General features: G+C 47.5%; 1 protein-coding gene and 1 long non-coding RNA gene across 2 annotated transcripts in view; both read right to left on the minus strand.

Annotated features, from left to right (window-relative positions):
• kcnd3 (potassium voltage-gated channel subfamily D member 3) overlaps nt 1-26,530 on the minus strand; it is a 272,305-nt gene that overhangs the window by 46,102 nt on the left and 199,673 nt on the right. The window lies entirely within an intron of this gene.
• Nucleotides 310-25,415, minus strand: LOC116986957. The gene is made up of 3 exons (XR_004415601.1): nt 25,291-25,415; nt 3,282-3,292; nt 310-321 (listed from the first exon to the last, which is right to left on the minus strand). It is a non-coding gene; the product is annotated as an uncharacterized LOC116986957 (long non-coding RNA).

The raw sequence follows: 26,530 nt of genomic DNA on the forward strand, positions 1-26,530 counted from the left end.
ACCCGCTGAGAAACTCCAGCACTTGGTGTTTTACTTAAGATTCCAGCATCTGCAATTCCTTGTATCTTCAGTGGACTTCCTCATCTCTGTCCTAACCCCGAATCCTGAGCGTTCTTGATCTTCTCACTCTGAATATCTACCTATGAAGCCCCTTCCATCATCAAGTCCCTGTTTCATCTTTTTTTGTTATTTATGTTGTAAAAGTTGACTAATCTATTAGTCATCTACCTTAATGTCATGTGACTCAGTGTTAAACTTTAGTAATGTTCCTGTCAATGTATTGTGATTACAGTCACTGTGTGAATATAAATTGCTCTTGTCCTCTTTCCCGGGCTGCCCTTTCTAACAAACTATTTTCCGTGAAAGAAACGTTTCTGCATCAAGGTCAAACCTCCCTCCAGAAGAAGAGAACTGAAAAGTGTCCGTGGACAGTGTCTATCAGCCCCTTATCTCCTTTCCCTCCCTCATTACTCATGGCTGTCAGGCGAACTACAATACACAGAGGGAACAGGTAATAATGGCTAACAAGTGTCAGGACTGACAGGGGGAAGGAGATTTAGAAGGCAGATTGCGACCACCCCTTCCCCAGACCATTAGCAGAAGGAAGCAGGGCTTGCACGTAAAATAATCCATCAACAAGTACCTCAGACTCAGTGGCACTGTGGCGCAATTCGTGTCTATCTTCAGTGTAAAGGGCCTGTCCCACTTGGGTGTCATTTGCGTGTCATTTACGCAACAACATTTACGTGTCATGACGCGCACGTGATGCACGCATGGTGCGCATTACGCATGGATTACACGCGCATGGTGCGTGGTGACGTAGGCAGTGACGCGCGGTTGCGCGCGGCGCCCCAGGATTTTGGGATGTACAAAATCATCGCACGCCATCTGCATGACGCGCAAATGACGCCCGAGTGCGACAGGCCCTTTAACCAGCATCTGCAGTTCCTTCCTACCCTATTGCAGACACTGGCAACTGTTCCTGCCGGGTGGTTATGCTGGCAATCCTGGAGCAGCCACCCCAAGTAGCTCATCCTTCTCTTGTCTACCGAGGCAGTTGGCCTTGACTGGCAATTATACCTGGGGCAATGGGTTAACGATAGACACAAATTGTTGGAGTAACTCAGCGGGTCAGGCAGCATCTCTGGAGAAAAAGGATGGGCGACGTTTCGATTTTACATATCCATTGGATACAACAAGTAGCACTGGAGAAACAAGTAAGTGCAGATGCTGTTTTGCAAGAAAAAGTCACAACGTGCTGGAATAACTTAGCAGGTCGGGCGGCATCTCTGGAGAACATGGATAAGTGACAGTGAAGATAAAAAAGGCTCCCGACCCGAAACATCACCTCACCTTTTTCTCCAGAGATGCTGCCTGACCCATTGAGTTACTCCAGGACTTTGTGCCACTCTTACCTGCTCTGACCTGCATACAGTAACATCATTAACTTCTAACCGCCCTCTAAAATGCTCTGTAAACCATTTGGAGTATTGTGCGCAGTTTTGGTTACCCTGTTGTGAGAAGGATGTCGTTAAGCTGGAAAGAGTGCAGAGAAGATTTATGAGCATTTTGCCGGGAAAATAAAGGCCTGAGCTGGAGGGAGAGGTTGAGCGGGCTAGGACTTTATTCCTTAGAGTGCAGGAAAATGAGGGGTGATCTTATAGAGGTTGCATAAGATCATGAAGGGAATAGACAGGGTGAATGCACAGAGCCTTTTACCCAGAGTAGGGATATCAAGAACATGGATTTAAGGTGGGGGGGAAAAGATTTAATGTGAACCTGAGGGGTAACCTCTTGACACACTGACCTGCCAGAGGAGGTGGCAGGGGCAGGTACAATCACACTGTTAAAATGACAGGTGGACAGGTACGTGGATAGGACAGGCTCAGTGGAATACAGGCCAAATGCTGGCAGGTGGGACTAGTGTAGATGGGGAATGTTGGTCAGTGTGGGCAAGTTGGGCCGAAGGGCCTGTTTCCGCGCCGTGTGACTCTATTTAGATGGGCAACAAATGGTGGTCTTGCCACATGCACCAAGTCCAGAATTGAACCAAAAAAAAAAGTAACAGTATACAGTAACCAATCCTGTGAAAATTCAGTGTCACTCTGTACTGCTAAGTTTAGTAGAGAGTCACTGCTGGCTCTTGTCACACTTCTCCGTATGTTTAATTGATTCTGGCATCTGCCTATGAATTCCTGAAAGAACGTTTCATCTCAGATGTGATCTTTGCTTGTGAAACATTGATTGACACTCATTCGAATTTTGAAAGGCTTCTCATCGAATAGTCAAGAAGATCTCCTCAGAGCTTGGAGCGATGGGAACCTTTAGTGTGACAAAACATCCCAGGGTATTTCACAGAAATGACACAGTTGCGGCACGGTGGTGCAGCGGTAGGGTCGCTGCCTCACAGCCCCAGAGACCCTGGTTCGATCCTGACCGTGGGTGCTGTCTGTGTGGAGTTTGCATGTTCTTCCTGTGACCGTGTGCGTTTTCTCTGGGTGCTCTGGTTTCCTCCCTGCATTGGCTTCTATGTAATTGTCGCTATGTGTGTAGGATCGAACTAGTGCATGACTGATCGATGGTTGGTCAGTGCGGACTCAGTGGGTCCAAGGGCCTGTATCCACACTCTATCTCTAGAACTAAACTGGACTAAAACCAAGACTCCAGCATCTGCAGTTCCTTGTGTCCTATTTATTATTTACTTGGAAGAAACATCAAGTTATACTTATTATTTACACGTTTAACAATGAGACAGATGTTACCTCCCATTAGTTTAATTTAGTTTAGTTTAGAGATACCACGCAGAAACATAGAAAATAGATGCAGGAGTAGAGGCCATTCGGCCCTTCGAGCCTGTACTGCCATTCAATATGATCATGGCTGATCATCCAACTCAGTATCCTGTACCTGCCTTCTCTCCATACCTCCTGATCCCTTTAGCCACAAGGGCCACATCTAACTCCCTCTTCAATATAGCCAATGAACTGGCCTCAGCTACCTTCTGTGGCAGAGAATTCCGCAGATTCGCCACTCTCTGTGCGAAAAATGTTTGTCTCATCTCGGTCCTAAAAGACTTCCCCCTTATCCTTAAATTGTGACCGCTTGTTCTGGACTTCCCCAACATCGGGAACAATCTCCCTGCATCTATCCTGTCCAACCCCTTAAGAATTTTGTACGTTTCTATAAGATCCCCGTTTCTATAAGATTCCCCCGAAACAGGCCCTTCAGTCCACCGAGTCCGCGCTGACTAGCAATCACCCAGTACACTAACACTATCCCACACTGTGAATGGCTCGATTGTTATCATGTATTGCCTTTCTGCTGATTGGTTAGCATGCAACAAAAGCTTTTCACTGTACCTCGGTACCTGTGACAATAAACTACACTTAATCAACACGAGGAACAATTTACAATTTTACGAAGCCAATTAACCTACAAACCTGCACGCAGGAAACTGGAGCTCCCATTGAAAACCCACGGGGTCACAGGGAGAACGTGAGTCAGGATCGAACCCGTAGTCAGGATCGAGCATGGGTCTCTGCCGTTGTAAAGCAGCAACTCTACCGCTGCGCCACCGTGCCGACAACGTTGAGGACAAATGCTATCCCGACTGACTTTTTTATATATAGGAGCTAACCAGATGGAAATAAGTTTGGGTAGTTCTCCTGAGCATAAACTTTGCAGTGTGTGAACAGATGGAAACGCAGGTGCAGTGAGAATTGCACATTCACAGATCACGTCCATATCAACATCCATTTTTAGTAGCAGATATAATCAAGATCGAGCCAGGAGCTGATAATACCCTCACGCCAGCCACCATCTTATTTCTCTCCCTTCACCATCTGAACGGCGGAGCCGGTAACCATGGCATCAGCTCGCGTTTTAAAATCCTTGGCTTGTGTTGTCACTTTCTGCACTGCACATCAGTGGCAATCTATTGCCACGGGGAACTCAGGCAGTGTCAGGTGATAATCCAGTTACAGCGACGAGCGGCATAAACAGCATCCTGCTAATAGGGACATTCATTTACATGGACCATCTAGCCAACGAACAATTTGTTCGTTCCATCCTTCAGATAAGAAAACTTCTGCTTAACAAAAAAAGAATTGAAACCCAGACCCGCTGGTTGTACTGCAATAGTTCCGCGTGCTCTGTCTAACATTTGCAGAGGTATAATTTTACAACAATCTCGCAGTCAGTTCAGATGAATAATTACAGAAACCACTACAGGCATGTGGGGGCAACAATGTTTCCATACTTCTGAGAGCTACTCCAGAGAAAAGACTGCAAAAAGTAGTTAACACTGCCCAGTCCATCATCGGCTCTGACCTTCCTTCCATCGAGGGGATTTATCGCAGTCGCTGCCTCAAAAAGGCTGGCAGTATCATCAAAGACCCACACCATCCTGGCCACACATTCATCTCCCTGCTATCTTCGGGGAGAAGGTACAGGGGCCTGAAGACTGCAACAACCAGGTTCAGGAATAGCTACTTCCCCACAGCCATCAGGCTATTAAACCTGGCTCGGACAAAACTCTGATCATTAATCACCCATTATCTGTTATTTGCACTTTATCAGTTTATTTATTCATGTGTGTATATATTTATATTATGGTATATGGACACACTGATCTGTTTTGTAGTAAATGCCTACTATGGTCTGTGTGCTGAAGCAAAGCAAGAATTTCATTGTTCTATCAGGGACACATGACAATAAACTCACTTGAACTTGAGATCCCAGCTGGTATTGACACAAAGTGCTGCAGTAATCTTCCCCATGGCCTGCGTGGGTTTTCTCCGGGTGCTCAAGTTTCCTCCCACACTCCAAAGACATGCAGGTTTCTTGGTTAATTGGCTTCGGTAAAATTGTACATTGATCCCTGGTGTGCAGGATAGTGTTAGTGTACAGGGATTGCTGGTCAGCGCGGACTCGGTGGGCCGAAGGGTCTGTTTCCCCAATGTATCTCTAAAGTCTAAAGTCTAAAGTCTTGACACAGCGGATCAGGCAACATCTCTGGAGCAAAAGAATGGGTGACGTATCAGATCGGGTTGGGTCGAGTCTAAAGAAGGGTCCAAATCCGAAATTTTTCTCCAGAGATGCTGCCTGACCTGCTGAGTTACTCCAGCATCTTGTGTCTATCTATTGGTGTAAACCAGCATCTGCAGTTCTTTGTTTCTACATCCAAGCTGTTATGTTGTGCAATGATCAATGACCAGAGAGCTCGTAGAAAACGATCCATATCGAGATTTTTGTCAGGATAGGCGAGTTGTAAAAAAAACCATAATTTCATCTACTGCATCTGTTGTTCCCAATATGGTCCACAGTACAAGTGTAGACTCGGCGACCATTTCGCTGAACCCTTGTGTTTAGTCTACTGGATCTCCCATTGCCTGTCCATGTCCTTCGGAGATGCTGCCTGACACGCTGAGTTACATCAGAACTTTGTGTTCTTAATTGGATTGTCATGTCATTGATGTTCCCAGGATCTTGCCTGGCCCAATCCCACATTTGCAGCAACCTTAATAGCAATCTCACACAGCCAGTTAAGGTTAATGATTATGGAAACTAGCGCCCATGATTGGTGTGTGTGTGTGTGTGTGTGTGGGGGGGGGGATGGACTTATTTGGCTGTCGGCTTTCTTATTTATTGCCGTAGTGGAACACCTACAGGGACTCTCTCTTGTAAGTTGCAACGATGTGCCCTGAGTTCGTGAAAGGCATTTAAATGAATATTAGTGGTCTGGAGGTTGTATTTGTCTTTGATTACTAGCGGTGAAGATATGCGAGATTATTTGTTGACTACTGCTCCCTTGGTTCCATTGACAACAGGAGCAGCTCAGAGTTGAATACAACTAGTGGTCACAGAGTCATCGAGTGATACAGTGTAGAAACGGGCCCAACTTTCCTAACAGCGACCGACATGTCCCAGCAACACTAATCCCATCTGCCCACGTTTGGTCCATATCCCTCCAAACCTGTCCTACCCAAGTACCTGTACCTCCTCTGGCAGCTCCTTCCATACACCCAGGAACCTTTGTGTGAAAAAGACACACCTCATATCCCTATGAAATCTTTACATTCCCCCTCACCTTAAACCTATGTTCTCTGGTTATAGGCTGCGGAGGGAATGGCCTCTGCGTAAAGTAACATAGTAACATAGAAAATAGGTGCAGGAGGAGGCCATTCGGCCCTTCGAGCCTGCACCGCCATTCATTGTGATCATGGCTGATCGTCCCCTATCAATAACCCGTGCCTACCTTCTCCCCATATCCCTTGACACCACTAGCCCCTAGAGCTCTATCTAACGCGGTGATCCCATTGGAGGTGGCAGAAATGTGGGAGGATTATATGCTGTATACAATGGCTGATGGGTGAAAGGTGAGGACGGGGGAGAATCTGTCCCAGTTGCGTCTAGAAACATAGACACATAGAAAATAGGTGCAGGAGTAGGCCATTCGGCCCTTCGAGCCTGCACCTATCGAGTCTAGGGGGAGGGGGAGCAAGAGTGGAGCTGCGGGGTACCATTTGAGGATCTCATCTATGATGGACGAGGGGAACCCCTCCCTTCCCTAAAGCATGAGGAATGGTATGGAATACCTCATCTTGTGCACAGATGTGGCATAGACGGAGGAATTGGGAGTAGGGGGTAGAGCCTTTGCACCGTCTCCATCATAGATACATAGATACATAGAAAATAGGTGCAGGAGTAGGCCATTCGGCCCTTCGAGCCTGCACCGCCATTCAATATGATCATGGCTGATCATCCAACTCAGTATCCTGTACCTGCCTTCTCTCCATATCCCCTGATCCCTTTAGCCACAAAGGCCACATCTAACTCCCTCTTAAATATAGCCAATGAACTGGCCTCAACTACCCTCTGTCGCAGAGAATTCCAGAGATTCACCACTCTCTGTGTGAAAAAGTTTCTTCTCATCTCAGTCCTAAAGGATTTCCCCCTTATCCTTAAGCTGTGACCCCTTGTCCTGGACTTCCCCAACATCGGGAACAATCTTCCTGTATCTAGCCTGTCCAACCCCATAAGAATTTTGTACGTTTCTATAAGATCCCCTCTCAATCTCCTAAATTCTAGCGAGTATCCAGTCTTTCTTCATATGAAAGTCCTGACATCCCAGGAATCAGTCTGGTGAACCTTCTCTGCACTCCCTCTATGGCTATAATGTCCTTCCTCAGATTTGGAGACCAAAACTGTACGCAATACTCCAGGTGTGGTCTCACCAAGACCCTGTACAACTGCAGTAGAACCTCCCTGCTCCTATACTCAAATCCTTTTGCTATGAAAGCTAACATACCATTCGCTTTCTTCACTACCTGCTGCACCTGCATGCCTACTTTCAATGACTGGTGTACCATGACACCCAGGTCTCGCTGCATCTCCCCTTTTCCTAATCGGCCACCATTTAGATAATAGTCTGCTTACCTGTTTTTGCCACCAAAGTGGATAACCTCACATTTATCCACATTATACTGCATCTGCCAAACATTTGCCCACCCACCCAGCCTATCCAAGTCACCTTGCAGTCTCCTAGCATCCTCCTCACAGCTAACCCTGCCCCCCAGCTTAGTGTCATCCGCAAACTTCGAGATCACAGGAGACACACTAGGTTTATAATAGATGTCAGTCGATGGTGTATCTCCTCTGCTGCCGACGGTGGGATCAAGTAATGGGAGAGATGTGGCAGAGATGACCCAAGTGAATTTGAGTGCAGGGCGGGTGGCTGGTCTGTGTGATGGGCTGGGCTACATTTACAACTCTCAGACATGTCTTGCTGCCTTGGGCAGAGTTGTTCCGAAACCAAGCTGTGATACAACCCGGCAGTATGCATTCTGATTTGCGAGACATGCCAAATTTCCTCAGTCTCCTGAGGGAGTAGAGGCGGAAAATAATAGAGAATAATAGAGGAGAAGTAATGGGAAAGGGAGCTATCAGGAGGATGCAATGAATCTGCAAGTGGATATGGATGGCTGGAGTGAATCGGTCAGAAGGTGGCTGATGGAGTTCCAGAAGGGAAAATGTGCAATTGTTCAGGGAAGCACAGAATGAATTTTAAGATTCGAAAAGCCATTGAATACTGATGCATTGAGGAATCCAGGTGTGCCTGCTCATGAGGCACAGAAGATAACCATTTGAATATAATTTGGAAGACAATGTGTATTGGCCCTCATTGCAATGGGATTGGAATTCAACAATATGGTAATTTTCATGTAACTGTTAAAAGCACTGTGTGCGGTTTGGATGTCCTTGCCTAAAAGTTTGAGTTGCTTGAATTTGCTAACTTGATTCCTGGAATGTGGATTTTGTTTCATGTGGTAATGAGTTGAAAGAATGTCGATCTCAATTCCGCAAGGTCTGGGAGTATTATTGTTTGTTTGCTTGTGTTTATGTGTATGTATGTCACCGTCATCGGCGGCCACTCGAAACAAGTATGACTGTCCTCCCATGGGGGTCGCCTGTGCGTGACTTTGTTTAACGTGGGGAGGCTGGTGCGCAGACAGCCACTCCAAGGTCCTTGACAGATCTGGGTCAGGATCCAGTGGCATGGAGTCCAAGACGACTGGAGACCCTTTTCTGCTGCAGCCTTCATCCGCCTTCCCAGCCGTGGCGACGCTCCAGTCAAGTCAGCAATCATCCTCCGCCTGTTCCACCATTGAGGTCTTGGTTGGATTGCTCTTTGTCAGAGATAGATAGATAGATAGATAGATAGATCTATCTATCTATCTGTCTGTCTGTCTGTCTGTCTGTCTGTCTGTCTGTCTGTCTGTCTGTCTGTCTGTCTGTCTGTCTGTCTGTCTGTCTGTCTGTCTGTCTGTCTATCTATCTATCTATCTATCTATCTATCTATCTATCTATCTATCTATCTATCTATCCTTAACTAAAACTCTGATCTTGTCCTCTTCCGGTTTGCATTTTTTTTAAATTTGCGTAAAAACGGTACCCGATACTGCTAAGACTTTTCACCACCTTACTCGCCATTCTCCTGTGCTGCAAGTGCATCGTTTTGTTCCAATCGGTGAAACTTATTGGTCTTCTCTCCTGTCATTTGCCAGGATGGTGACGCACCTGTTGGCACCCGCTGTCAATCACCGACGGTGAGAATAAAGCTGAAGGAGCGGAGTGAGCAGAGTGCGGGCGGGGGCTGTGTGTGTGTATCCGTCCCCGGGCTGTGTGTGTGTGTGTGTGTGTCCGTGTCCGTGGGCGGGGGCTGTGTGTGTGTGTCCGCGAGCGGGCTGTGTGTGTGTGTGTCCGTGGGCGGGCAACGGGGACGGGAGCCACTGAGTGAGTCCGGAGCCGGGGCCTGGAGCTGGTGAGTGCGGTCGGAGCCGGGACCGGGAGACACTGAGCCCACACACCCCACCATTTCCCCCCCCCCCACACCTCCCGTCACCCCCCTACCACACACACCCCTCACCCCTCCCACATACACCCCTTCCCCTACCCCAAATCCCCCCCCCCCACACCCCTCCTGCCCACAAACCCCTCCTTCCCCCACATGCCTCCCTCCCCCCACATGCCTCCCGCCCACACACCCATCCCCCATGGTCCCCCCTCCCTCCCACCTCTGGGACATATGGCAATAAAACACTCTTGACTTGTGTCGGATTATCTAATTGATGTGCAAGAGAGGAACAGAAATTATGCGGTTACAACCCAAGTTGTAGAATCTGGAATTCGAAGGGGCGGAGGGAATAGGGTGGATTGGTCTAAGGTTAAAGGGTCAGGAACGCGATAGGGAGTTTTTTTTCCAAGAGGACTACAAATCCAAGGGATTCTTTACCTCAACGATGATGATGACTCTTTGGTCATTTAGGGGAGCTCAGTGGCACAACTGGTAGAAATGCTACCTCACAAAGCTTTTCACTGCACCTCGGCACACGTGACTATAAACTAAACTGAGACTGAAACTGAAACAGCGTCAGAGCGCCAGGTTTGATCCTGACCTTGTTGCCCTGTCTGTGCGGAGTTTGCACGTTCTCCCTGTGAGCGTGTGGGTTCCCACAAACTCACTAGGGAGAACGTGCAAACTCCGCACAGACAGCACACGAGGTGGAACAGATAGAACAATGTATTTCTTACTTGTTGCAGCACAACAGAAAATGTAAATAGGTGGGTTCCCACATGCCAAAGACGTGCGGGTTTATCGGTTAATAGGCCTGTAAATTGCCCCTAGTGTGTAGGCAGTGAATGCGAAGGTGTTACTGGGGCAGATACAATATTGGTGTTAAAGAGATGTTTAGATAGGCACGTGAACGTATAAGGAATGAAGTGATATGATTGCATGCGGACAGAAGGAATCTGTTTAATTCTGCACATGTACATAGCACGGACATTGTGGGCTGAAGGGCCTGCCCCCTGTGCTGTACTGCTCAATGGTCTATTTGGATAGGTCGCATTTAAATTGGCCATTTTCTATAGATTTAGTAGTAAAATTAGGAAGAGGTTCACTCAAAGAGGAGTCTTCTCTCTCGTCTGAAATGGTTCTGACACTGGAAGCGAAGGGAGGGACAGTGGGGCAGCGGTAGAGTTGCTGCCTTACAGTGCTCACAGCGCCAGTCCTGGCTTCGATCCTTGCTACGGGTGCCTGAATGTACGGAGTACACACATACTCTCCCTGATCTGCGTGGGTTTTCGCCGAGAACTTTGGTTTCCTCCCACTTTCCAAAGACGTACAGATTTGTAACTTAATTGGCTTGGTATAAATGTAAAAAAATATAGCCCCCAGTGTGTGTAGGATAATGTTAATGTGCGGGGATCGCTGGTCGGCGCGGACTCGGTGGGCCGAAGGGCCTGTTTCTGCGCTGTATCTCTAGACTAAAACCGAAACTAATTAAAGCTTAGAGGATGGAATGATAAACAGAATGATTTTAGGATTAGAAGGATTAGGTTATGAGGACAGGTTAAATATATGAAGCTTAGATTCTAAGTATAGAGGATTAAAAAGTGAGCTAATCAAGGCATTTAAGAATCGCTAGTGTGGATAAAGAGAGACTATAACCTCAGTGGGCACATACAGAGCTGGCGGAATAACCCGAGTGGAGTTGACCACGACCTGGCCCTGGCCACTAGAAGAGTGAGAATAGGGAGACATGGGGGGAGGGGAGGGGGGGTGGGTGCGAGAAGGTAGAGGGGTGGGATGGTGGCACAGCGGCAGAGTTGATGCCTTAAATGCCCCTGTCCCACTTAGGAAACCTGAACGGAAACCTCTGGAGACTTTGCGCCCCACCCAAGGTTTCCGTGTGGTTCCCAGAGGTTCCCGGGGTTTTTTGTCAGTCTCCCTACCTGCTTCCACTACCTGCAACCTCCGGCAACCACCTGCAACCTTCGGGAACCGCACGGAAACCTTGGGTGGTCTCCAGAGGTTTCCGTTCAGGTTTCCTAAGTGGGACAGGAGCATTACAGCGCTTACAGCACCAGAGACCCGGGTTCGATCCCGACTACGGGCGCTGCCTGTACGGAGTTTGCACGTTCTCCCCGTGACCTGCGTGGGTTTTCTCCGAGATCTTCAGTTTCCTCCCACACTCCAAAGACGTACAGGTTTGCAGGTTCATTGGCACAGTATAAATCTAAATTGTGAGTAGGATAGTGTTAGTGTGCGGGGATCACTGGTCGGAGTGGACTCGGTGGGCTAAAGGGCTTGTTTCCTCGCTGTATTTCTAAACTAAACTAAACTAGACTATCTGGAGTACTTTCGTAACTTTGTTGACTCCCTTTATGTAGCGACTCTTGCATACTGTATTCAACAAAGAATCTCATAGTACTAAGTAGAAGTGACAATAAAATGTCAATCAATAAAATTATTGACGATATTTGTGTATGACGCCTGTAAACATTTCTCTCTCAAATATAATGGAAATCTGTGACTGTCTTGTCTGAAAGCCAGAAATGTCGAGAAGATAAAACGTTTGATGAGCGCGTTCAACAGAGTTGAAACAGAGTTCAACACATGAGCCATGTTAAATGGATCCCAACTTGTTGGCATGCAGACGGATCAAGAACGCATCTTCCATCTAGGTCTGTTACTAGGGTGGCACGGTGGCGCAGCGGTAAAGTTGCGGCCTCGTAGCGCTAGAGACCCGGGTTCGATCCTGACTACGGGTGCTTGTCTGTGCAGAGTTTGTACGTTCTCCCCTTGGGTTTTCACCGGGTGCTCCGGTTTCCTCCCACACTCCAAGGACGTACAGGTTTGTAGGCTAATTGGCTTCTGTAAAAATTGTAAATCGTCCCTAGTATGTGTAGGATAGTGTTAGTGAATGGGGTGATCATTGGTTGGTGTGGACTAGGAGGGCTGAAGCACCTGCTTCCATGCTGTATCTCTAGAGGCTAAAGTCTCAAAGATATAATAAAGGAATTAAAAAAAAATATTCACTGTGTCATGCCCCTGAGGTTTTTGTCAGTCTCCCTACCTGCTTCCACTACCTGCAACCTCCGGCAACCACCTGCAACCTCCGGGAACCGCACGGAAACCTTGGGTGGGGCGCAAAGTCTCCAGAGGTTTCCGTTCAGGTTTCCTAAGTGGGACAGGGGCATTAGTGTACGGGGGGGGGGTCGTATTAGTCGGCATGGACTCGGTGGGCCGAAGGGCCGGTTTCTGCACTGTATCTCCAAAGTCTAAAGTGTAGCAGGAGAAAGGGTCTGAAGAAGGGTCTGGTTCCGAAACGTCACCCATTCCTTCTCTCCAGAGACGCTGCCTGTCCCGCTGAGTTACTCCAGCATTTTGTGCCTATCTTCGGTGTAACCCAGCATCCACAGTTCCTTCCCACACAGGAAGCATTCGCTGGATGGATGCCGAGAGCAATGATGTGCTTGTGCTGGAGAGCTCTGTTGCTCTGTAAAAGTAGGCAGATTCCAATCAGTGGTCCAGAGAGAGGGAGCAGCTTAATCAAATATTAGGTTTCAAACTGAAGAAACAGCTGGTGGTGGAGCAGAGGCATGAATCAAAACAGGGTAGAGCTTCACTCAACAACATGTCGTGCAGACTTTCAGATGAAGGGGCTACCAGATGATGGTCTGGTATGGTACATCATTCGTCACAGGTACAGTGAAATCCATGTTTGTGTCCAGTTCGTAACTTAGCACTTAGACGTATCTTAGATAAGCATCTCAGATACTGTACATGCAGTATAGCAGTAGTACACTGAGACAGTATACAGAGTCGTCTGAAGAAGGGTCTCGACCCGAAACGTCACCTGTTCCTTTTCTCCGGAGATGCTATCTGTCCCGCGGAGTTACTCCTGCTTTTTGTCTCTATCTTCGGTTTAAACCAGCATCTGCAGTTCCTTCCTGTACTGAGTCGCCAGTTTGCCACTATTTTCAAGTCCCAGTTGTTGTAAGTGCAGGGTCCTTGACCTGACCACGAAGGACACGTTGTCCTGGCAGCGTTGCAGGGTCAGCCTGGCCGAGCGTGGCCTCTGCTGTCCTCCGCCTCTGCTGTCTAGCCTCTAGCTGCCTCCTCTCGGGAAGCCACAGAAATCTTTCAAAAGTGACTAAGATTATCACCTTGTTATCTGGATAAATATTATTCCTTCTCCAGCGCCAATAAAACAGACAATCTGATCATTCCAATTTTGGCTTTTTGGGGCGTCTGCAGTATATATGTTGGTGGCTGCGTTTCATTACTCTAGCTGCCTGACTCTACTCCAAGTACGTAGGTGATTGCCTTTTATTTTGAGAAATAAGGTCATAGGTCGTAGGAGTAGAATTAGGCCATTCGGTCCATCGAGTCTACTCCGCCATTCAATCATGGTTGATCTATCTTCCCCTCTCAACCCCATTCTACTGACTTCTTCCCATAACCCCTGACACCCGTACTAATCAAGAATCTATTAATGTCTGCCTTAAAAATATCCATTGACTTGGCCTCCACATCCATCTGTTGAGATGAATTCCACAGATTCATTATCCTCTGACTAAAGAAATTCCTCATCCCTATTATAAAGGTATGTGCTTTTATTGTTCTAGACTAGTGGAAACATCCTCTCCACATCCACTCTATCCAAGCCTTTCACTATTTGGGTTTGTTTCTATGAGGTCCCTCCCTTCCCTTCATCCTTCTAAACTCAAGCGAGTACACGTCCAGTGTTGTCAAGCATTCATCAGACGTTAACCTAATCATACCTGGGATCAATCTCATAAACTTCCTCTGGGCCCTCACCAGCGCCAGCACATCCTTCCTCAGATGTGGGGCTGGAAATCTTGCGATCAAGGCTGTAATATAGACATTCATTCACTCTTTCTTGCTCTCCCTCTCTCACTTTCTTTTTCTGTCTCTCTTTCTCCGACTCTTTCAATGCCCAAATCTGTTGTACAGCATACCTCCCTGCAGTGATTATCCTATACAGATAAGAATCCGATTTGCGATCTTCCTATTTTTAGTTTAGTTTAGAGATACAGCGCGGAAACAGACCCTTCGGCCTGCCGAGTCCGCACCGACCAGCGATCCCTGCACATTAGCACCATCCTACACACACTATAATAATAATAATAATGGATGGGATTTATATAGCGCCTTTCTAATACTCAAGGCGCTTTACATCGCATTATTCATTCACTCCTCAGTCACACTCGGTGGTGGTAAGCTACTTCCGTAGCCACAGCTGCCCTGGGGCAGACTGACGGAAGCGTGGCTGCCAATCTGCGCCTACGGCCCCTCCGACCACCACCAATCACTCACACACATTCACACACAGGCAAAGGTGGGTGAAGTGTCTTGCCCAAGGACACAACGACAGTATGCACTCCAAGCGGGATTCGAACCGGCTACCTTCCGGTTGCCAGCCGAACACTTAGCCCATTGTGCCATCTGTCGTCCCAACACTAGGGACAATATACACTTACACCAAGCCAATTGACCTGCAAACCTGTACGTCTTTGGAGTGTGAGAGGAAACCCAAGTTCTCAGAGAAAATGCACACAGGTCACGGGGAAAATATACAAACTCCGTACAGACAGCACCTGTCGTCGGGATCGAACCCAGGTCTCTGGTGCTTTAAGGCAGTAGCTCCACCGCTGCGCCACCGTGCCGCCAAGTTCTAAACTGGAAATTACGCTCACCTTGAATGCCCAAGGGATTGTCGGGATCGAACCCGGGTCTCTGGCGCTGCAAGGCAGCAACGCTACCGCTGCGCCACCGTGCTGCCGCTTGAGGGCGAAAAAAGCAAAGGACAAACAATTCTGCTCGCTGTAGCCGATAAATTACTTTTGGATCACAATACAACAGGCTTGATACTGCATCAGAAGCTGGAGACCTTATTAAAGTGTTCAGTGGGCCGTAGAGTGTGATAATGTGTGGCCTGTCCTCTGGCCTACTGTATAAACTGTGGGAAGATTGACTCGATCCACTCCTAATTTAGAGATTACAGTATCTCCTGCCGGCACACACTTGTGTCCTCAATCACACCTACAGCGAAGTGGCAACTCAAGAAGCAAACTAATAAAATGAAGTTTACATCAACAATTAGGGCGGCACCGCGGCAGAGTTGCTGCCTGACAGCGCCGGGGACCCGGGTTCCATCCTGACTACAGGTGCTGTCTGTACGGAGTTTGCACGTTCTCCCCGCGACCCCGTGAGTTTTCTCCGGGTGCTTCGGTTTCCTCCCACACTCCAAGTTTAGTTTCGTTTCGTTCAGAGATACAGCACGGAAACAGGCCCTTCGGCCCACCCCGTCCACGCCGACCAGCGATCTCCGCACAATAGCACGATCCTACACACCAGGGAAAACTTACGATTTATTTTCCCCGAGGCCAATTAACCTACAAACCTGATGACAGACACGAATAGCTGGAGCCACTCAGCGGTACAGGCGGCAACTATATGGAAAAGGAATAGGCGACGTTTCGGGTCGAGACCCTCCTTCAGACCCGAAACGTCACTGTCCCCTTTTTCCAGAGATGCTGCCCGTCCCGCTGAGCCACTCCAGCTTTATGTGTCTGTCTTCGGTTTAAACCCGCGTAGACAGGATGGAACCCGGGTCTCCGGCGCTGTGAGGCCGCAGCTCCACCCTCATTAGCTCTAAAGGAGGTTTAATGTTCACTGTTTAGTTTATTGTCACGTGTACCGAGGTACAGTGAAAAGCATTTGTTGGAAAGCATTTAATTGGCTTCTGAAAGTTTGTAAATTGTCCATGGGGTAGTGGGGTGTGGGGTAGTGCTAGTGTACGGGGTCACCCCGTCGGGGTGGGGTAGTGCTAGTGTACGGGGCGATCGCTGGTCGGCGCGGACTCAGTGGGCCGAAGGGCCTGTTTGTTTCCACTCTGTATCTACATGGTCTGAAGTCTAATTGAACTGAGTTTTCGTGGTCTATCCAAATCGTTTATTTTTGTAGTGTGGGAGTTGTTGGAATGTGTTGCCCTTTCCTAGTTAAGGCTGACTTCTTGAACCTGTAGTTTGATACAAATTACATGTTTTCCACAGTCATTTCAGAGACAAGTCAAGCAATGATCATGGAACGGGCTAATACCTACTCCCTAATAATAGTGAAATCAACGGTGTTTTTAGATAAAGTCACGGTCACTGTTACCAGAATCTTTTTTTATTTCTAGTAAGTAATAAATAGTCCAAGAGTCATGCTGCTTTGAAGCAGGCCATTCGGCCCACCATGTCCATGCCTACCAATGGCAAACCAATTCCATCTTCCAGCACTTGGTCCATAGCCTTCCATACCTAGATGATTCAACTGTTTATCTAGAAATTAGTTTAGATTGGAGATACAGCACAGAAACAGGCCCTTCGGCCCACCAAGTCCTCGCCGACTAGCGGCCCTTTTACACCAGCACTACCCTACACACTAGGGAAAATTTACAATGTTTCCAGAAGCCAAATTAGCCTACAAACCTGCACGTGTTTGAAATATGAGAGGAAACTGGAGTACCGGGGAAAATCCACGCAGGTCATGGGGAAGAACGTACAAAGACCGGGAGGAAACCCACGCGGTCACAGGGAGAAGGTACAAACTCCTTACAGACAGCACCCGTAGTCAGGATCGAACCTGGGTCTCTGGCATTGTAAGGCAGCAAAACCTTTCATGTTAATTAACTGCTTCTGTCTTCCCACTTTATCTCAGTACTCTCCTTTTCATACCCCATCCCTCTCTCCCAGCCACTGCCCTGCTTCAGCGAACCCTCTACCTGTTGTCAATAATGATCATCGACCGGAAACCGTGAGAGCGTTTCTATTGATGTCACAGGTACGGCTTGGACAGCTCATTGTTTTTGACATTTTCTGCTTATAACATCCTCATAATTGGGTCAGTACTATAAATGCACAATGATTCAGCAAATTACTGTTGAGTTTTTAAATATAGTACAACCTATTTTGCAAATGCTCCAGTGAATTAAGGTACAGTAATTAAAACCAAAAGGCATTGGAAATGTAGAACAAATCATCCCAACATCTGAAAGAGAAGCATAAGTTGATGGTTCTAATGTAACCCATTGCTGGTAAAGAGCTAATACAGTCCTCCACCAATTTTCAGCCACCTTTGGTTACAGAGTCTTGCCTTATGATCCGCTTTGCTGGACAAACAGAAGTCACGAAATAATAACACAACAATACACTTCTGACCCACAAATTATACCCTCCCCTGTCTCTCAAGCACTAGAAATAAAACAAATATTAAATGTAAATCATAGTCGGGTGGGCGGCGCGACTAACGTTGCAGCGGCTTCTGCAGTCCGTCTGTCTTTTTTTATTTTTTATCTTGTTTAAATGTAGTTATAGTGGTTTTTTTTAAACTGAGTATGTGTGTGGGGGGCGGGGGGTGGTGGGGGAAACTTTTAAATCTTTCCCCTGCACGGAGAACCCGATCTTTTCTCTGTCGGGTCTCCGTTGTCGTTGGGGCCTAGCACCATGGGCGGCCTCCAGCCAGAACGACCTGGGGCTCCAGTCGCGGAGCTGCGGACTTACCCACCATCGCGGAGCTGGCCGAGTTCGGAGCGGGAGGAGTGGTGGTGGCGCGCTGCTGCGACCCGACCCTGGAGATTCAGAGGCTCCATCCGCCGGCCCGGTGGGCGATGACACCGGGAGCCCGCGGGTCCCTGGTGGGAGACCGCTTTTCGGGGCTTCCGCAACGGCGACTTTTCCTGCCTGAGTTGCGGGGTTGAGGATGACCTGGAGCAGGGCCTTACATCGCCCGGCGCGGCTTTAACGGCAGTGGGACACTTACCATCGCCCGCCGGGGGCTCCAACACCAAGACCCGGAGCACGGCCTTGCATCGCCCGGCGCGGCTTTAATGGCCGCGGGACACTTACCATCGCCCGCCGGGGGCTTTGACTCTGACATCGGGAGGAGTGCAGGGGAGAGATAAGACTTTGCCTTCCATCACAGTGAGGAGGAGATTCACTGTGATGGATGTTTGTGTAAATTGTGTTGTGTCTTGGTTCTTTTTTCTTGTGTGTATGACTGCAGAAACCACATTTTGTTTGAACCTCAAGAGGTTCAAATGATAACAAATAAATTGTATTGTATTGTATTGTATTGTAGTCAATCTGGTTTGGGAATTGCTCTGCCCAGGACAAGAAGGCTCTGCAGAGAGTAGTGTGTTCGGCCGAACGCACTATGGGAACTTCACTCGCCCCCCTGCAGGAACTATACATCAGGAGGTGCAACTCCAGAGCCATTAAAATCATGGGAGACCCCTTCCACCCCTGCAACGGACTGTTCCAGCTGCTACGGTCAGGCAAACGCCTCCGTTGCCATGCTGTGAGAACGGAGAGGTTGAGAAGGAGTTTCTTCCCAGAGGCCATTAGGACTGTAAACTCCTATCTCACCAGGGACTAACTTTTACTGTACCACTCTACTGCTTTTTTTTAAATTGCTGTTTTTTTCCTTCCACCCACAATATATAACATGTAAAGAATATGTGATTCTGTTTGGTTGTTTGTTTGTTTGTCTTTTTGCACAAAGTTCACGAGCATTGCCACTTTTCATTTCACTGCACATCTCGTATGTGTATGAGACGAAAAAACTTGACTTGACTTGACACATGAATAGTCTGCTCAACCTCTCCCAATAGCTCAGGCCCATCGAGTCCTGACCACATACTGGCCACGTAAATAGACACAAAGCACTGGAGCAACTCAGCGGGTAAGGCGGCATCTCTGGAGAAAAGAATTAGGCCATTCGGCCCATCGAGTCTGCTCTGCCGTTCCATCATGATTAATTAGTTCTTCTCAACTCCATTTTCCTGACTTCGCCCCATAACCTTTGAAGCCCCGACGAATGAAGAACCTATCAATCTCCACTTAAAAATATCAAATAACGAACTCCACAGCCGTCTGTGGCAACAAATCCGACTGATTCACCACCCTCTGGCTAAAAATGGGGAGTAATGGGGAGTGACAAAAGAGGAGAGAGAGGTAGACATATGAAAACAATTTTGGAAGCTTTGGCCTATGGAAGGCAAGGCCACCATTAATGCAGTCATTAGAATTAGAATTAGATTCCTTTATTGTCATTCAGACCTTTCGGTCTGAACGAAATTATGTTGCCTGCAGTCATACACAGAACCAATAAAAACAAAACATACAATAAACACAAATTAAACATCCACCACAGTGAGTTCACCAAGCACATCCTCACTGTGATGGAGGCAAAGTCTTAGTCTCCGTCTCTTCCCTCGTTCTCCCTCTGCGCTGAGGCGATCGATCCAGGCCTGAGATGCCGCCCTCCAGTCCAGCGGACCTCCGTGGTGATGTCGCCACAGCCGAAAGCCGGAACGCCATCTCCGCTCCGAGATGGCCCGCCACAGCATCAGCTCCGGGCAGCCGCCCCAGCTCCAGGCCGCCGCCCCAGCTCCGGGTCCCGCAGTCTCCGCTCCGGGCCGCTGCCCCAGCTCCGGGTCCCGCAGTCTCCGCTCCGGGCTGCTGCCCCAGCTCCGGGTCCCGCAGTCTCAGCTCAGAGCCCCGCTGCATCAGCTCCAGGCCGCCGTTGAAAGCCAGAACGCCGCACCAGCAAGTCGGGCCACCGCTGCCTCAGCCCCGAAGACGGCCAGCCTCTCGTTGGTGAGTCCTGGCTGGCTCTGCCTCCAGAGCCTCGGGGTCAGTCACAGGCTGGAGGCCGCCAGCTCCACCATTAGGCCTCAGCGCAGACGGAGGCAGAGAAGGGGGATACGACACGAAAAAGTCGCATTCCCCCGAAGAGACAGAGAACATGTTTCACCCCCCCCCCCCCTAACACAACCCAACAAACTAAAACTTAACCAAAACATGACAAAAAAACAACAGAAAAAAGTAAAGACAGACGGACTGGAGGCGAGCCGCAGCTGTTAACAGCGCCGCCACTTCCATTAACGTTATTGATGCACATGAATTGAGTGCAGAGACCCTGAGAAGAAGGTAAGGATAGAGAAGGTGTAAAGATTGTTGAATAGGAGTTGAGGGAAGAAGGACAAGGAAGTTTTACTCATGTAAAACCTTGCATGACTGGAAGTTAGTGTAGGGTAGTGAGATTGAAAGTTGGGTGATACCATGTAATCAAAGGACATACCTTTAGATGGGAGATGAGAAGAAATTTCTTCAGCCATCATTGTAGACTAGTTTAGTTTAGAGATACAGCGTGGAAACAGGCCCTTCGGCCCACTGAGTCCGTGGCGACCAGCGATCACCCGTATACTAGCTCTGTCTTACGCACTAGGGACAATTTACAGAGGCCAATTAATCTACAATTAACAGGGCGGCACGGTGGCGCAGCGGTAGAGTTGCTGCCATACAGCGCTTGCAGTGCCAGTGACCCGGGTTCGATCCCGACTACGGGTGCTGTCTGCACGGAGTTTGTATTTTCTCCCCGTGACCATGGGAGTTTTCTCCGAGATCTTCGGTTTCCTCCCACACTCCAAAGGCGTACAGGCTTGTGGGTTAATTGTCTTGGTTAAATTATAGTGTGTAGGATAGGGCTAATGTGCGGGGTTCGCTGGTCGGCGCGGACCCGGTGGGCCGAAGGGCCTGTTTCCGCGCTGAATCTCTAAAACTAAAACTAAAAACGAAAACTACAAGCGATCACCTCATATACGAGCACTATTCTACACACTAGTGGGAACTTACAAATTTACAGAAGCCAATGAACCTACAAACATGTATGTCTTTGGAGTGTGGGAGGAAACCGGAGCATGCAGGGAAAACCTACGCGGTGGTTACGGGGAGCACAAGCAAACTCCGTACAGACAGCACCCGTAGTTAGGGTTGCATCCGGGTCTCTAGGGGCTGTAAGGCAGCAACTCAGGAAATCATTGCCTCAGATGACTATGGAAGCTAAGTCATTGGGTGTTTTTTTGAAAGTGGAGAGTGATATGTTCTTGATTAATAAAGGTGCCAAAGGTTATGGGGAGATGGCAGGAGAATGAGTTGAGCGGGGAAAATAGGTCAGGCTAGATTGAATGGTAAAGTCGACTCAATGGGCTGAATGGCGTAATTCTGCTCCTACTTCTTACAGTCTAATGCCCCTGGCCTACTTAGGAAACCTGAACGGAAACCTCTGGAGACTTTGCGCCTCACTCAAGGTTTCCGTGTGGTTCCCGAAGGTTGCAGGTGGTTGCCGGAGGTTGCAGGTAGTGGAAGCAGGTAGGGAGACTGACACAAACCCCCGGGAACCGCACAGAAACCTTGGGTGGGGCGCAAAGTCTCCAGAGGTTTTCGTTCAGGTTTCCTATGTGGGACGGGGGCATTACGATCCCTAAAGTTTGCGAATCAGATGAGGGTGAAATGAAAGGCGTGGAGCTACACAGAGGCTTGAGTCTGAGTTATAGATGAGCCTGTTCCAAAATGAAGCAAGGCTCCAGATCCAAGAGTGAGTGAACACAGAAATGTATTTGCAACTTAATGGCCCTGAAACGATTCGTGACTTTTTAATTGTCGACAAATTATTCCGTAGGTTTCTGATGCGTGGCTTCCATCAGTCATTATCTGCCATCCTCCGTGACATTGAGGTCTTTGATTCCGGCTAATTTGCGAGCACAGATGTTGTTTACATTTTGAACACAGGATATCGAAAAACCCAAACGAGTATCAATCATAATCTTTGTAAATATAACGGATGCAAAATGTTTTACTGTTAAACTAATGCCCATGGGCTGTCTTGAATATTACTCCCCTCTATCACTTGGCATCATGTCAACACGCAGAATTATATTCTAATTGCACTTCAGTTATTTATGCATTGGCGTATAACTTGAGTACTCTTAAGGGCAACAGATGTTTTAAAAATGAGTAACACCTGTCAAATCCTTGTGTAAAATGAGAGGAAATTATTCCTGATGTGTGAATCATGTGAGCAAATTTCACTTTACGCATTTCGTACTAATTTTTTTTTTTGGATGTATCAACCTGCTTTTTTTTACAGCCAATTAAATACTTTGGAAATGTAACTCATGCTGTAATGGGAGAAGCCATGAGCCCGAATAATTTAAGCAAAATTCCTCAAAAGTAGACACCAAGTGGTGAAGTAGCTCAGCAGGTCAGACAGAATCTCTGGAGAACGTGGATAGTTGAGTTTGGTTTATTGCCACGTGTACCGACCAAGGTACAGTGAGAAAAGCTTTTGTTCCATGATGTTTTGGGTCAGGGGCCAATTGGTCTGGAGAAAGGGCCCACCCAACCCGAAACGTCACCTATTCATGTTCTCCAGGGATTCTGTCCGACCCGCTGTGTTACTCCAGCACTTTAACCATATAACCATATAACAATTACAGCACGGAAACAGGCCATATCGGCCCTACAAGTCCGTGCCGAACAACTTTTTACCCTTAGTCCCACCTGCCTGCACTCATACCATAACCCTCCATTCCCTTCTCATCCATATGCCTATCCAATGTATTTTTAAATGATACCAACGAACCTGCCTCCACCACTTCCACTGGAAGCTCATTTCACACCGCTACCACTCTCTGAGTAAAGAAGTTCCCCCTCATGTTACCCCTAAACTTCTGTCCCTTAATTCTGAAGTCATGTCCTCTTGTTTGAATCTTCCCTATTCTCAAAGGGAAAAGCTGGTCCACATCAACTCTGTCTATCCCTCTCATCATTTTAAAGACCTCTATCAAGTCCCCCCTTAACCTTCTGCGCTCCAGAGAATAAAGACCTAACTTATTCAACCTTTCTCTGTAACTTAGTTGTTGAAACCCAGGCAACATTCTAGTAAATTTCCTCTGTACTCTCTCTATTTTGTTGACATCATTCCTATAATTGGGCGACCAAAATTGTACACCATACTCCAGATTTGGTCTCACCAATGCCTTGTACAATTTTAACATTACATCCCAGCTTCTATACTCAATGCTCTGATTTATAAAGGCTAGCATACCAAAAGCTTTCTTTACCACCCTATCTATATGAGATTCCACCTTCAAGGAACTATGCACGGTTATTCCCAGATCCCTCTGTTCAACTGTATTCTTCAATTCCCTACCATTTACCATGTACGTCCTATTTTGATTTGTCCTGCCAAGGTGTAGCACCTCACATTTATCAGCATTAAACTCCATCTGCCATCTTTCAGCCCATTCTTCCAAATGGCCTAAATCACTCTGTAGACTTTGGAAATCCTCTTCATTATCCCCCCTATCTTGGTATCATCTGCATACTTACTAATCCAATTTACCACACCTTCATCCAGATCATTGATGTACATGACAAACAACAAAGGACCCAACAACGATCCCTGAGGCACCCCACTAGTCACCTGCCTCCAACCCGACAAACAACCATCCACCATTACCCTCTGGCTTCTCCCATTCAGCCACTGTTGAATCCATCTTGCTACTCCTGCATTTATACCCAACAGTTGAACCTTCTTAACCAACCTCCCATGAGGAACATGTCAAAGGCCTTACTAAAGTCCATATAGACAACATCCACTGCTTTACCCTCGTCAATTTCCCTAGTAACCTCTTCAAAAAATTCAAGATTAGTCAAACATGACCTTCCAGGCACAAATCCATGCTGACTGTTCCTAATCAGACCCTGTTTATCCAGATGCTTATATATATTATCTCTAAGTATCTTTTCCATTAATTTGCCCACCACTGAAGTCAAACTAACAGGCCTATAATTGCTAGGTTTACTCTTAGAACCCTTTTTAAACAATGGAACAACATGCGCAGTACGCCAATCCTCGGGGACTATTCCCGTTTCTAATGACATTTGAAACATTTCTGTCATAGCCCCGGCTATTTCTACACTAACTTCCCTCAATGTCCTAGGGAATATCCTGTCAATCTGACACTTTGAGGCTTTTTTGTTGTACACTTGCATCTGCAGTTCTTTGAGTTCCCCAAAAGTGGATGGGACAATCCAACCCTTGTTCATGTCCAATAAAGCGATTGACGTTCAGGTGATTAATGATTGGGATAGATTCAAGATGGATCCAGCGGCTCAAAACTGGTCAATTATCGGACACGTTGAGAAATCAGCAGGAGTACATTCAGTCAGAATCTACAATCACTTGGCCTGGCATATCCCTCAGTCTCTCATTACAATGCCAGGGCAGAAGGAAAAGGAAGCTTTACTCATGTAAATCCTTGCATGACTAGAAGTCAATGTGGGGAGTGTGATTGAAAGTTGGGTGATACCATGTGATGAAAGGACATACCTTTAGACGGGAGGAGGAATTAGTTTGGAGATACAGCATGGAAACAGTCCCTTCGGCCCACGAGTCCATGCCAACCAGTGATTACCCCATACACAAGTCCTATCCTACACACTAGGGACAATTTAGAGAGGCCAATTAATCTACAATTAACCGGGTGGCAGAGTGCTGCAGTCGTAGAGTTGCTGCCATACTGTGCTTGCTGTGCCAAAGACCTGGTTCGATCCTGACTACGGGTGCTGTCTGTACGGAGTTTGTACATTCTCCCCATGACCTGTGTGGGTTTTACTCCGGGTGCTCCGGTTTCACCTGGGGGCAGGTGGGACTAGCATTAATAGGGCATCTTGGTCGGATTGGATAAGATGGGCCAAATTTCCGGTTTCTGTGCTGCATGACTCAGTGACTTAAAGAGATGTATAAAACCATGAGAGGAATTGGTAGGGTGGATGCACAGTGACTTTTACCCAAGGTAGGGGAACTAAGAACTAGGGGGCATAGATTTAAGATGAGATTAAATAGGAACCTGACAGGTAACTTTTTCACACAGAGGATGGTGAGTATATTGAATGAGTGGCGAGGGATGAGGTTGAGACTGGTACTATAACAACATTTAAGGGACCATTGGACAGATACATCAATATGAAAGGCTTAGAAGGGTGGCGCAGTGGCGCAGTGGGAGAGTTGATGCCTTTTAGCGCCACACCGCCAGAGTCCCGTGTTCGATCTCGACCACGGGTGCTGTCTGTATGGAGTTTGTACGTTCTCCCCATGACCTGCATGGGTTTTCTCCTGCTTTTCTTCTGTTTTCTCCCAAACTCCAAAGACATACAGGTGTGTTGGTTAATTGGCTAGGTATAAATGTAAATTGTCCCTAGTGCATGTAGGATAGTGTTAATGTGCGGGGATCGCTGGTCGGTGCGGACTCGGTGGGCAGTAGGGCCTGCTTCCACGCTGTATCTCTAAACTAAAATAAAGTTAAAAAAATAATATGGCTCAAACTCGGCAAGTGGGACAAACATAGATGGGCATATTGGTTGGCATGGATGAGTTCGGCCAAAGGGCTTGTTTCTCTGCTGTATGACTATCTCCATGACTTTAAGCTGCAGTTGAGGAAAATGCTTAATGGATGCAAGAACGTTGTTGCCTACAACGTGAGTTGATGTAGTATCAGAGTGAGTCCCACCGCAAATTGGAGGAGCAACACCTCATATTTCGCTTGGGTAGTTTACACCCCAGCGGTATGAACATTGACTTCTCCAATTTCACGTATTCCTTGCTTTCTCCCTCCTTCCCCTCCCCTTCCCAGCTCTCCCACAGCCCACTGTCTCTGCCTCTTCCTTTCTTCTTCCCCCCCCCACATCAGTCTGAAGAAGGGTCTTGACCCGAAACGTCACCTGTTCCTTTGCTCCATAGATGCTGCCTCACCCTCTGAGTTTCTCCAGCGTTTTTGTCTACCCAGTATTTGTAATTCCTCACTAACATACTGATGGCCACCACGTTAGTAGTTAAGGCTTGATATCAGGCAACTACTAATCATGTTAGGAGAGATGATCAATAGCTTGGCCACAGAGGTAAGTTTTAATGACAACTGGCTCTGAGGAATTGCATGGCTAATCTGCTTGGAAAGTAGGAAATCAATGAAGCCAAGCAAAGTGCTGGAGGAACTCAATGCGCCTGGCAACATTTGTGGAGGGAATGGACAGGTAACGTCTTGGGTCGGGACTCTCCTTCCACCTTCAAAACTATTTTTGTCCCATTACAATTAGTCTGAAGAAGGATCCTGACCCGAAACGTCACCTATCCGTTTCCTCCACAGGTGGGGCCCGACCCACTGAGTTACACCAGCACTTTGTGTTCAACTCAGGATTTCAGCATGTGTAGTTCCACATGTGTCCAAAGAAATCTTTTATTTTCAGACTTGTTCCGATTATAGTGCAAGGG

The sequence above is a fragment of the Amblyraja radiata genome, chromosome 24, assembly GCF_010909765.2.
Source record: "Amblyraja radiata isolate CabotCenter1 chromosome 24, sAmbRad1.1.pri, whole genome shotgun sequence".
NCBI lineage: Eukaryota > Metazoa > Chordata > Chondrichthyes > Rajiformes > Rajidae > Amblyraja > Amblyraja radiata.